The following is a 12303-nucleotide window of genomic DNA, read 5'->3' as shown; positions in this document are numbered from 1 at the left end:
ACCCCAGCTTCAGGTAGAAGAGCCAAGTCAAGACTGAAAGGGGAACTCATTCTTCACCTCTATTCAATCCCTGCCATCTACTGAGATTCTTGAAGGAATGCCAATTAGGACCAATTTACATGTCTCCTTGGAGGTTTTAGATAGCTCTTCACTAAGAACTGTTTGTTTATCTCATTTAGACCATTTCTCCAGAGTAGGATTCACAAACTTCCTGCTGAATATGCTGTTTGCAGACCATTGCTAGGTTTCCGTACCAATATAAAGCACTGGTACTTGAAAAATTCGTTAAGACTCATCTGAACTCCCAGATCCAAATTTGTGGAGTGCTTCTACCACATTTTTACAACGTTGTCCCAGAATCAAGCAACAGAAAATAAAGGGTTCATATGCAAACAGTACATGGAATATGCTTAGACAAGGAACTCGGGGCTTCATAGTTTGTGCCATTGTTTAAGTAATTCTAATTGTTTTAAGTTTTTCTTTATAGAGAGCTGGAATCTGCTTTTCTGGAACGTGTATCATTTGTCTTAGCTTTCTAAGACACTCACTGTCTCCTTTACATAAGACTTTCAAATATTTGAAGACAGGTTTCATGCTTCCCCTCCTGTATAGGTTTCTCTTTTTAAACATCTATTCCTTCAGCTATTCCTAAGGTTATGCGGCTTCCAAACTTCATCATTAATGAGAAGTTAGCTTTTCAATAACTACATTTTGAACATAATATGCTAATAATCAGCTCAAAGTTCAAAATATATGACTTGTATTTTACAGAATATTTTTTATGTTTGGTTAAGTTTTGATTGAATGCTATGTTTAGTGGTCTGTAATACATAAGATGCAATCTAGAAATTGCTATTAAAATGTTGGACTGGTAGAACCAGGTACAGAAAACATCTTTTTGGTGGTCTCAATTAATGAAAATTTTACTAGACACTACAAAGTGGTGATTGAAAAACGATGCTGAAATATTACTGTCAGCTACGGGTATAAAATTTCTCACCAAAGAACTATCACAACTTCAGGATAAAATGTTTGTTATCTAAATACAAATTTATAGCAGCCACTAAAATTGTTAGGAAGACCTTAGATTACTTTGCTGCTTAATCACAGTTTAAAATAATTTTTATTATACAGTATCAAATTAAAAGTTACTATTTAAAAAAATTCCAAACATTTATAAAAATATAATAAGCTAACACTTTAAATCGGACTTGAAGACAGTTTGGATATTCCTTATCTGCCCACAAAAGTTTCTCTAGTCTTTTGCAAAATGCTAAAGTGATGATTTGTCCAACAATGTAGATGGTTAATATTCACCCACGTGACATCAACAATTTAATGCATCATGCTTTCACTTCTCATTAAAATTGCTTCATTACTGAAGCTTAACCAAATTTTCTTCATGCTTGGCCCTCCATTTAAGTCTGATACCCTACAGTTTTCTTCCTATATCAGATTTTGCTTTGTCTTGAATTATTTTCTTTCCTTCTTTTACCTGCTTTCAAGAAATAGAAAAAGCCTCTTTGATGTGCCAATTCAAAGTATGTTCAGATAAAAGGTAAATAATTCAATAGGCTTTTGAGGAGGGTTGACATCTGAATGTTGGAGGTTGTTTACTCATCAGCTCTCCTATTGAGGTCAGGTGACCCACGTTAGTGACTTGCTGGAGTGAGTTTTGAATTTGTAAAAAACTTCTAATAAAGAATAGTGGCAGAAATAGCAAAGAAATATCAATGAAGTAGGAAAGTCCAAGTGTACGTTCTTATCAAGTCTTATACTTGTCCAATAGTTACAAACCTCTCTGAAAATATTTGTATGTGTGGGTGGAGGCAAGTTGCCATTAAATTGTAAGAAGTGTTATCAGATTTATCAGGACTTGGTTGTAAATTTGACTACACAGTTTTGGCTCATAGAGAAATGAGGAGGAAATATCTGATTAAAGTGTGCCTTGCTGCTGAGGCAACTGAATGTTGCCATAGCAATTGAGATGAAATGTGCAAGAAGTGAGATAATTAAATCTAACCCCTTAAGTAGTTTTGACAGTCAATGCACTGCCAATAGGAAAAGTTATCTGCAGTATTAAGATAAAACACATTCCTCATGGAAAGTCTCCTTACTAGTATTTTGTTGTTCCTTTTCTAAATACATTGCTTTAGGTGTCTAATTTGAATGTTCTTTTGTAATAATCAAATACAGTTTTGACCTTGGTCTGCAGCTGCCTAGAATTTCTGCTGGTTTATTGTATCATGGGAGTAGACATCTATAAAAAAAAAAATCCATTTTTTCCCCCTCTAGTTCTTAAAAAAAAGTATACTAAAGCCAAAGCTGTCATATTTGAGCTTGAAATTCAATAATATCTAGAACGTGCTACCCTCTTCAGGAGCTGATGCTTAAAAATACTTCGACTTTTTTTTTTAGCAGTTTAGTAATTATAAATATAAGCTATAATATCAAAAGTTGTATTAATAATTCTTCAGAAATAAGCACTACACACAATAAAGTATTTCTAAGTCTAAAATTTTCCCTTGAATATCTTTCATTAAAAATCAATAAATACAAAAAAATTTAAATAAATTATTAATATTTATAATTAAATATGAAAAACAGCTTTCTTAGGAGAAACTATGCTTGTGGGGAGAATTCCTCAATTATTACAGAATGTCAGACTTCCACATTTACTACCCAAACGTTTCTTTAGATTAAAAATGTCTAAAAAGGGCTTCCTTGGTGGCACAGTGGTTGAGAGTCCGCCTGCCGATGCAGGGGACACGGGTTCGTGCCCCGGTCCGGGAAGATCCCACATGCCGTGGAGCGGCTGGGCCTGTGAGCCGTGGCCGCTGAGCCTGCGCGTCCGGAGCCTGTGCTCTGCAATGGGAGAGGCCACAACAGTGAGAGGCCCGCGTACCGGGAAAAAAAAAAAAAAAAAAAGTCTAAAAAATAAGATATTTTCTATGTGAAAAACTAAGTAGGACACCTTTCAAATCTTAATTTTATCCTCCAGCGAAAAGTCAGTAAATTTTGTCAGTATTTGTCATTTGAAATTTTCACTAATTTTCATTTACTGAAACATCATCTTTCTTGGAAATAATGATTTCAAGTGACACTAACACATTATAATTTTTAGTCAGGATTACTTTATTCGAAAAAAAAATCAAAGGATCTGAAATGTCATTATCCAAAAATTAAAGTAAATCCCTTTTCTGCATATGTTATTTATGCTATCATCTAGTTTTAGCAGAGGGAGATGTACTCTGTGTGTTTTTCTCTAGATTAAGTTTATGATTCTTACAAAAACATAAAGGAACAGAAAATGACCAATATGTAATGACATTATATATCAGGATATGAGAAAAGCCTATTTTCTTACATCCTGACAAGTTCCTTTTTTTTTTTAAAATATCTTTATAGGAGTATAATTGCTTTACAATGTTGTGTTATTCTGCTGTACAACGAAGTGAATCAGCTATATGTATACATATATTAGAACTATTGACACTAAGAAAGGTTATTTTGTACTACTTATTAATTGTGAAAGTCAATGTTAATTTTAAAAATTTAAAGGAGAGAATAAATTTAAGAATGTATATACCTTTTCAAAATACAAATTTGTTCTAATTCTTACCATGTGATGCAATTAAAACCCGTTTTTAATCAACAGAAAACAATAAGGAAAAATGTAGCTCTTTATTATCACTTATTTAGTGTGGAAAAATAAGAGCTTGGACTCTTAATTCTGTTTTCAGCTCCTACATCAGATTTTCAGTTCAAGATTCCAAAAAGGAAATGTATTTGCATATAAATAGATGCAATTGTCATTAATGCTGACTTCAAGAAAGTAAAATGCCCCTCAATTTTCCTTAAAGAGTTTTAAGTATAGCTGTCCTATCTGTTATCAATGAAAAATTCAACTGAGCTAAAGGGGAGAAAGAAAAAAAAAAAAACTTTTGACAGTATTCTCTTAATCCAATAATATTTTGGGGGGAAAATAAAATGTTTTATTGCTGACTTTGAAAGTACTTATCACAACAGTTGTTTAATCCTAAAGTAGCTCTGTCCAAAGGCATGTAATACACATTCAAGAATTCTTAGAACACTGATTTGTGTTTTCTGCAATAGATTTACTTCATTTTTATTTTGGTGCTGTTGCATTACATTTGGCAGTTAGGATCCCTGTGGATGGAGATATAATAAATAATAATATTTTCTTTGCTTTCCAGAGTATTTATGGAACAATGATAAATTTCATCTTTCCCCGAATGGTAAGTAAAGAGCTCTTTCTATATTTGATAGTACTGAACACAAACAAGAAAAAGTGAATTGTTATAATGAAAGTGGAGTATCATTTGCTAAATGTATTGAACGATCTGATAATTATAAGGTAGCATATACTCTTGAAATAAATGGATACCGCATTCAAATTCTATAAGCATTCCAAAATTCTCACCAACTATGCTACAGGCTCTTCAGAGGGAATATAAGGTTTTTGCTTTCTCTGTTGGTTTGCATTTGAACACAGTGTACTCCCTATTTTGTTTTCTGCGGTAATTTATTTTAAAATACACACAGATATAGAAATAAATGTGGTTTACATTCTGTGAGCAAAAAGAAGCATATCTGTGATACATATTGAGAGTGGGTGGGTAAGAGTCCTTTGGAATTTTTACTGTTACATAAAAACTGATTGTAATCTATGTTTGACCAGGGCTTTGCAGCATCTGTGAATTTTAAAATGTTTGTTTTCTAAAAGTATATATCATAATGTCTCCAAGGCAAGCTAGCTACTGTATGATTTTGTCTAAACTCATAGTTTTGTTGTCTTTATGTTTTTATGACTTGAAATGGTAATATTAAATTTAGTCTTAATCATAACCTCTTTACAATTTAAACAACAATAAAAATCAATCTTATTGAATGGGAAAGGTCCATGTAAAATGATATTCCTTAACAAGTTATTACTGTCTCCTACAAAGTTCTTCCCCCCAGTGGTTCTTGCATATTCCCTATAAAAAGAAGGAATTTCTCACTGTAGAAAAAAATCACTTTGAAATAAACCAATCATCGAAAAGTGCTATGTTAAGTGAAAAAGCAGAACACATTATAAATACATTATATGTTGTGCGCATTTGTGCTTGTGTATCGAGAGGAGAGACAATTGGGACCATACTGTAGGCTTAGAAAAAAGACTAACAAAAGGCACACAAACAGTGGGAACATAGGTAGTTCAGTAGTCTTCATTTCTTCTTAATTTTCTGAATTTCCTATAATAAATACGTATTATTATTCTTATCCGAATAAAAGCATTATTTGAATAACAGGCTATTCAAAACAGTATATTATTATTAACGAAATATATATATACATACAGTTGAGGAAATACCTCTTTGTGCCAATTGCATAACCAAAATGATCTTATACAATTAAAAAAGAAAACAAAAACCTCCCAAACCTTCCTAATCCCATAAGGAACTAAAAATACAAATTGAAGATTAATTGAGTAAAATTATACAATAAAACAATGAAGGATTTAAAATCAGGTTGAAGCTATTACTTTTATTAATTTTACTCTAATACAGAAGCACTGTTATAATTCAGGCATATGTGTGAAAAAAAATAAACCTTTTTAAACTGAAATAAAAAGATCTGCAGCTTCACATTGGTTTTTAGCATATAAGAATTTGGTGTTTTATGAACTTTTTTCAGAAGAAGGAAAAATCTACATAGGAAAAGGCCAAAATATGAAGGTAAACCTTTTAAAATAAACTCACACTTCGTCAGTAGATCATACTAGTTAGTAACAGCAGAAAACTTTGATCTAAAATCTACTGTGTAATTTACCCAGCTACAACCAATTGTCATCTTTGCAACTTGAATGTGCAGACTTATTTTAAGGTCCAAGATTAAAAGAAAACAAAGTATGTTAGCAGAAGAGGTGGTTTTAACCTAAAATAATGTTAATAAATCATATTATAGTAAGCATAATAAATAACACAAATAATCAAATATTTTTGAGATTAAAGATTTCTTCTCAAGAGTAATTTATCATACATTGTAAACTCAGCATTAAAATATCAATTGTAATTACATCTCACATGTCCAGCAACTTATCTGGAAATAAGCCAATAATTTTAGAAGACATTTTAGGAGGGAGAGGTGCTCCAGTAAGGATCTAATACAGTTCACATTAATGCTTCCCAGGTCCTCACTTCCATCTTACTTGTTCTCAGTCTGCATAAAATTATGACAGAACTGGTTCTCTGATTGTCTAGCTCACAAACTGGAAGGCAAACTAGCAAAGCTGGGAGGGACCAGAGAAGAACACATTGAAAAGCTAGAGGCTTTTCACACCTATTCACCACCAGTAAGAACTGAGGAACCAAGATTAGTTGTATGATATTGAGTAAGACATATCATACACTTGGGTTCAAAATTCCTGATCTGTTAAATTGAGCAGTCATACTGGAAGATTTTTAATAAAATCTAAATTCCTTTCTAGCCCTAGAATTTTACAATGAAATAATATATCCTTAAACTTACTATACAGAGCAAAAGATAATATTGGGCGATTTGGGAGTTGTTAAAATGAAAAAGGTTTTAATGATTAAAAGGGTAAATTTCATTTATTTGCAAAATTCACTTATATCAATTCAAATTATATACTGCAAATGAGAGATTATATACTGTGTATTTTGCTGATATTCTTTCCATATTACTATTTTTAAAACGTACCTAGAGGGTTTCCCTGGTGGCGCAGTGGTGGAGAATCCGCCTGCCAGTGCAGGGGACACGGGTTTGAGCCCTGGTCCGGGAAGATCCGACATGCCGCGGAGCAGCTAAGCCCGTGCGCCACAACTACTGAGCCTGTGCTCTGGAGTCCGTGAGCCACAGCTGCTGAGCTCACACGCCTAGAGCCCGTGCTCTGCAACCGGAGAAGCCGCCACAATGAGAGGCCCGCGCACCGCATTGGGGAGTGGCCCCTGCTCGCCGCAACTGGGGAAAGCCCGCACACAGCAACGAAGACCCAAAACAGCCAAAAATAAATAAATAAATTTAAAGAAAAAAACAAAACTGAAACTACATACACTGCATCTGGACAACAATATCCAAAAAATTAAAAAAACGTACTTAGAAATTTAACCTGAATTTTCTCACCTTGAATGAGGTACCACTATATTTAGTGTGTGAGAGAAAATCTAACATCAGCCCCTTCTAAAGAATGGGGAGCGAAATTCATCCCTATTTGAATATGGAAATATATATTTCTAATAGGTTTATGCTGCCAAGATGCTAAACTGAAATACCAGGAATCAAAAATTTTAATTTATTATTTTATTTTTTGCATCCACTATGTAACATCTTTAGTACAATTAACATAACATGACATTTTAGAAAGCAAACAAAATTAACCTCCTGTCCATAACAAAGAGCAGGGTCAATGTAACAAATTATTGGATAAATAATACATCTGCTTATTCAAATTATTTCTTTCTGACTTATAAGTGTGCAAATTTAAATAAGCAGCCAAAGTTCTGAATTACTATGTGAAATGAGTTAAAATGTAAATATATATTTTGTTGACATGTATCTATTAAAACTGAACAGAATAAATCTTCAGCATTACCAAAAATCTTTAACAGATTGGAGATAAATGACAATTTAAATAAAGAAAATTTCTCAGTGTAATTTACATTTCAACAAAATAGATGTTTCCTCTCATCCACAATGAACAAAGTTTGAGTGCATATTTCTGTGAATAGTCACAGCACCTAATCTTTAATCAACAATAAAATACACTTTATTTCTGGGGATATTAATAAAAATTTGTAACTTTATTTCATTAAAGATAAAAGTGCCATGTTGGACTTAACTGTAGCCAGTAGTCATTTTGCCATTTATTTTTAAAACTTCTACAACAGTTTCCAATATATCAAATGTCCATTTTTAGGTCAGCTGATAGTAATATTAAAACATTGTTAATTGGACAACAGGTTGATTACTTTCAAGGTTTTGAAAAAAGCAAAGATAAAAACAGGCCTCTCCTTTTCTTTCAATTAAAATTGCATTCAATTATCCTTCTAGATTATAGATCTCTTTTGGGATTTCCGGTTTCAAACAACTTTTTGGTTCATTTCACAGGAATAATATTCATCTTAATTAGGAAAAACAATTGATGCGCTTTTTACAAGAGGGAGTTCACTCTGTGCGCTGATTACTGCCATTAGATTATCCTATTTAAGAAAAAAAAAAAAGCCCTGCTTCTAAAGCAGTTAGTTAAATATGTTATCTATTAGTAGCCATTGTCTTTGAAGACAGAATGTCTTTCTTGATGAATGGTTAATCCGTTTTGTTTTAACCACCGAATTTTCCTAAGCAATATTCTAAATTGGCTTCTAAAATTATTTCAAATATATAAACATACCAATCAAATATATAAACTAAAATTATTAAATAAATTTAAAAAATATATTTCTGGGGTGTTACTGAATTGTTTCACACAGTTTATAAGGTTAAAATACTTGTTTCCGGGCTTCCCTGGTGGCGCAGTGGTTGAGAGTCAGCCTGCCGATGCAGGGGACCTGGGTTCATGCCCCGGTCCGGCAAGATTCCACATGCTGTGGAGCGGCTAGGCCCGTGAGCCATGGCCGCTGAGCCAGCGCGTCCGGAGCCTGTGCTCCGCAACGGGAGAGGCCACAACAGTGAGAGGCCCACATACCGCAAAAAAGAAAAAAAAAAAAAACTTGTTTCCTTTAAAAAAATTTTTTTTGATATTTAGTAGCTAAAAAGTAAAATTTCAAATACATAATAAGTAACAAATCAAAAATACTTAAGTCCCCTGTTTCCCTTCTACAATTACTTAACCCTCATTTCAACGAGTTAAACACTGTTCTAAATTTTCTCTCTCCCTTGTTTTCCCTTGTAATTTTGTCTCATGTATTTGCATCCCTAAACATACAAATTGGTTTACATGTTTGCAATAATATGTAAATGAAAGTTACTTTTTCATTCAACATTAAGTCTTGAGTTTCAACCATTTACTGCACATAACTATAATCCATTAGTTTACACTGTTGTATAGTATTCCATTTTATGACATAATTTATTTCTCCTCTTTAATGTTGATGGATTTTGGGGCTGCTTCAGTTCTTTATGTTTTCTTTTTACTATTCCACATAGTCCTGCTATGAACATTCTTTAACATGTACAAATGGATAGGTACAAAAATTTCTCTAGGGCAAGTTGTTCTTAACCTGGAGTGATTTTGCCCTGAGGAATATTTGGCAATGTGTGGAAACATTTTTGGTTATCATAACTTGGAGCATGCTACTGGTTTTTAGTAAGTAAAGGCCAGGGATGCCCTAAACATCCTATAAGGCACAAGACAGCTCCCACAACAAAGAATTATCTGAACTAAAATGCCAATAGTACAGGGCTGAGAAACTTTGCTCTAGAATATATGCTTGAAAGTGAAATTGCTGAGTCATAGAGTATGGAAAATTTCAAATTTATTAGATAATTGCTAACTGTTGTTCAAAGTATCAATGTTATACCCCTCCCAGGACTATAAATGTCAATGTTCCAATAGATCTGCATTCTTGTCAGCACCTAATATTGTCAGATACTTTAAAATTTTTTATCAATTTTGTGAAGGTGAAATAACAACTCCTCAGAGTTTCAATTTTCAATTCCTTGATTACTAATAAGATTGTGTATCTTTTCTCATATTATTGACAATTACAGCCTCCTATTCTATGAGGTACTGATTCCTTTTAAACAATTTTTAAAAAATGAATTTTAGGTAATACATATACTAATCCATTCTTCTTTATTTGTGTGACAAATGTCCTTTTCTAGTTCATGAATTGTCTTTTCACTTTTTTAAGGTGCCCTTTTATGGACAGAGCTCTTAATCTTAATGCAGTTAAACTTAGCAAACATTCCTGTTTTGCTTATTTTTTACATTTTCCACTTAAGAAATCTTACCCTTTATCTTCTGTGTTTTAACATTTGCTTTTTACATTTAAGTCTTTAATCAATTTGAATTTTTTTTTTTCTTTTTTTTTTTGCGGTACGCGGGCCTCTCACTGTTGTGGCCTCTCCCGTTGCGGAGCACAGGCTCCGGACGCACAGGCTCAGCGGCCATGGCTCACGGGCCCAGCCGCTCCGCGGCATGTGGGATCCTCCCGGACCGGGACACGAACCCGTGTCCCCTGCATCGGCAGGCGGACTCTTAACCACTGCGCCACCAGGGAAGCCCTGAAAAATTGTTTTTTATGATGTAAGGCAGAAATAAATTATTAAAACTAGAAACCATAGTCTTAGCACCATGTATTGAATAGTTTATGCTTTCCTCGCTGATCTTCAGAGTCAGACTTTTCATGAATCAAGTTTCCATATACCGTATTTATAATCTAGTTTTCGGGTCTGTGTTTTACTCTACCTCTTTACCAATATTATACTGCTAAAATTATTAGAATTTTATAATAACTGTAAAAATTTGGTAAGTTCTTCTATTCTTCTTCAAGAATTCCTTTGTTCCTGTGGCCCTTTACTTTTCTATATAAGTCTTGGAAAAAGCTTGTCAATGCCACCTCCTACACATGCAAAAAATTTGATTGAAATACTTTAAAATCTACAGATCAATCTGAAGGGAACTTATACTTGTATTATAAATTTTAGTGTTCCAATCCAAAAATATGGTTTACTTTTCCATTTGTTTAGATTTTCTATAATATTTTTTTCAAAAAGATTTTATTTCTCCCATAAATTTGTTATATATATCTCTAAATACTTTTTAATAAAATATTTTAAAATTATATCTTCCAATAATTTCTTTTGTATAGTGATAGTTTCTAATGTATGAGACACATGGAAATAAAAATAATTTTGTATTTTTATTTTATTCAACAAATCTTCAAAACTTTCTTATTAATTATCATAATTTATCTGTATTTTCTCTAGGATTTCCTATGTAAGCAATCTAACTTCTGTTAGTAATGCCAGCTTTATTTCTTCCTTTCCAGTTCTTATACTTTCATCTTTTCCTTGTGTACTCCACCAACCAGACCTCTAGTTCAGTACTATATAGAAATTGTAATAGTAGACAACTTTCTTTTTTCCTGATTTTTAAAATAAAATGCTTTGAACATTTCAACATTAAGTTGTAGGTTTTTTGGACTTCCCTGGTGGTCCAGTGGCTAAGACTCTGTGCTCCCATTGCAGGGAGCCTAGGTTCGATCCATGGTCAAGGAGGTAGATCCCACATGCCGCAACTAAGAGTTCTCATGTTGCAACCAAAGATCCTGCATGCCACAACTAAGACCCGGTGCAGCCAAATGAATAAATAAATATTAAAAAAAAAAAAAGTTGTAGGTTTTTTTGTAGATATCCTTTATCAAGTTATAAATTTTATTTTTAGTTTGCTTTGTTTTTAGTTTGTTTTTAATCTTTGAGAATGCTGAATTTTATCAAGTGTTTTTTCCTACGTTAATTTAGAGGAAAATATGATTTTTCTCACAAAGGATTGCTAAGAACTGAAGTATTTCTCACTCTAAGGACATTTACTGAGTGGGGTGAACATGAATTTCACTTTTCATGTCCTTGCTGGCACAAGGGGAAAATGACAAAGCCCAGGATTCAGTGCTGGAATGCAAAATGGATATATCCTCATTGTTAACCTGATCTACAAACAAATCCATCCCACAGAGGACTGCAAGGTAAATTACAAGTCTTAAATGCATAACTAAAGAGAAAAAAATTCTCCCTTGAAATATCATAATCAGAAACTGACATTACTGTTTCCAGCAAGAATTTTATAATCTCAGTGGTCTAAAGACTCCAAGATAAGAAATTTAGCTTAAACTTGTCCCTAGTTGTACCTTTTGTGCCTGGCAGAATCAAAAGAAAATCCCCTCTGGAGAGCCTAACTTTATTCTATCTCTCCAAGAATTTTTACAGATAAAATTCCATGAGTACAACAAGCCCACAATCAGAAATCACAAAAACACTGTAAAAAAAACAAAACAACAAAGAAAAAATGAGCAGGACTCAGGTAAAAAAAGATAAAAAGCAGAATTAGACCCACAAAGACTTCAAATATTGAAATTGCCATTATCATTCTTTTGTGTCCCCTTCTCTTTTATTCCCATTCTTGTTGCCCATAAAACTATATCTAAAAATTAAATTATTTTTTAACATTTGATTTCCTCAAAATAACATGTAAACCCTTCTTTTCTATAAAATTAGAAATTAACAATATAATCAAGTTTTAACTTGCTAAGCTAAACCTAGTTACACTAAAATGGAGTT

General features: G+C 32.9%; 1 protein-coding gene across 1 annotated transcript in view; it reads left to right on the top strand.

Annotated features, from left to right (window-relative positions):
• The window catches only part of ADGRL2 (adhesion G protein-coupled receptor L2), a 369284-nt gene that overhangs the window by 150905 nt on the left and 206076 nt on the right, over positions 1–12303 (top strand). The window contains exon 2 of the mRNA XM_060303575.2: positions 4218–4259. The gene's annotated coding sequence lies outside the window, so the exon portion shown is untranslated. The remainder of the gene's footprint in view (positions 1–4217; positions 4260–12303) is intronic.

The sequence above is a fragment of the Globicephala melas genome, chromosome 1 (genome assembly GCF_963455315.2).
Source record: "Globicephala melas chromosome 1, mGloMel1.2, whole genome shotgun sequence".
In the NCBI taxonomy this organism is placed as follows: Eukaryota; Metazoa; Chordata; class Mammalia; order Artiodactyla; family Delphinidae; genus Globicephala; species Globicephala melas.
This window is presented reverse-complemented; position numbering and strand designations above follow the sequence as displayed.